Genomic DNA, 1,925 nt, shown 5'->3' with positions numbered 1-1,925 from the left:
TCTGACATAATCCTAGAAGACGCCTCGATCTATCTCTATAGATCTTTATGCCTAGAATATAGGCCGCTTCTCCTAGGTCTTTCATAGAAAACTGCGTTCCTAGCCAAGACTTAACGTCTTGCAAGATAGGAACGTCATTCCCTATAAAGAGAATGTCATCCACGTACAGCACCAGAAAACCTACTGTGCTCCCACTAACCTTCTTGTAAACACATGGCTCGTCTTCGTTCTGTGAGAAACCAAACTTTTTGATTGTCTCATCAAATCGAAGGTTCCAACTCCTCGAAGCCTGCTTTAGCCCATAAATGGATCTCTGAAGCTTGCACACCATCCTCGGGTTCCTTGGATCGACAAAACCTTCGGATTGTGTCATGTACACATCCACTTGCATCCGATGGGTTTTATCCCTTCAGATGCATCAACCAAAGTCCATACTTGGTTGTTTGACATGGATTGCATCTCGGACTTCATGGCCTCGCGCCATTTTTCGGAGTCCGGATTCGCCATTGCCTCTGGGTATGTGGTGGGCTCGTCATGTTCTAATAACATGAGTTCCTCATTCCCAGTTACGAGAAATCCATATCTCGTTGGCTCTTGGCGAATCCTGCCTGATCTCCGAGGTTCACTCGTCAAAGGTTGAGTCACAGCGGGCAGTGAAGCAGGTTGAACTTCTTCAACTTGTTCACTCGGCTCAGCGTCTACTTGCTGCTCTCGAACTTTCTCAAGTTCGATCCTACTCCCACTGACTCTTTTGGAGACGAACTCTCGCTCCATAAAAGTCGCATTCCTGGCAATGAACACCTTGTTCTCTGCCGGAATGTAGAAGTAGTAGCCCTTAGTTTCCTTAGGGTAGCCTACAAATAAACATTTATCAGATTTGGAGGATAACTTATCAGTCATCTGACGCTTCACATAAGCGTCGCAACCCCAAATTCTGACAAACGACAACGCGGGACGCTTCCCCGTCCATATCTCATATGGCGTCGTTTCAGCCGACTTCGTTGGACTCCTGTTTAGCAGGTAAGTAGCGGTCTCTAAAGCGTAGCCCCAAAAGGACTTCGGAAGATCTGTCTGACTCATCATAGATCGAACCATGTCTAACAGTGTTCGGTTCCTCCGTTCAGACATGCCGTTCCACTATGGCGTTCCAGGAGGAGTTAATTGTGATACAATACCACAATCAACCAGATAGTTGGTGAACTCTCGGCTCATATACTCGCCACCACGATCGGATCGAAGTGTCTTGATTGTCTTGCCAAGCTGGTTCTGTACTTCGTTTCTGAAAGCCTTGAACATTTCAAGTGTTTCAGACTTATGTCTCATCAAATAGACATATCCGTATTGACTGAAATCATCAGTGAACGTAACGAAATACAGATAACCTCCTCTAGCTGGACAGCTCATTGGTCCGTATACATCACTATGTATCAGATCCAATAACTCTGTCGCTCTCTGTCATTTCCCCTTGAAAGGATGCTTTGTCATCTTGCCCATCAAACAAGACTCGCAAGATTCAAGAGACTCTAAGTCAAATGAATCCAGAAGACCTTCAGAATGATGGTTCTGTATGCGCTTCTCGTTTATATGGCCTAGACGACAATGCCAGAGGAAGGTTGGGTTTAAGTCGTTCGGCTTAAACCGTTTGGCACAAACGTTATAGATTGACCTGTATCTAGACGGTTCGTAATCCAAAACATAAAGGGCATTAATATGGTAACCTTTACCATAAAATAAGTCACCTTTATAAATGGACAGACATTTGTTCTCAATAACAAATCTAAAACCATCCGAGTCTAAGCATGAAATCGATATAATGTTCTTACTGATAGCAGGAACAAAATAACAATCATGCAACTCCGATACAAGTCCAGAAGGTAAAGTCAGATCATCAGTCCCGACGGCTAATGCAACAACTTTTGCTCCAT

Source organism: Tarenaya hassleriana, unplaced genomic scaffold (genome assembly GCF_000463585.1).
Source record: "Tarenaya hassleriana unplaced genomic scaffold, ASM46358v1 Cleome78, whole genome shotgun sequence".
Classification (NCBI taxonomy): Eukaryota; Viridiplantae; Streptophyta; class Magnoliopsida; order Brassicales; family Cleomaceae; genus Tarenaya; species Tarenaya hassleriana.
This window is presented reverse-complemented; position numbering follows the sequence as displayed.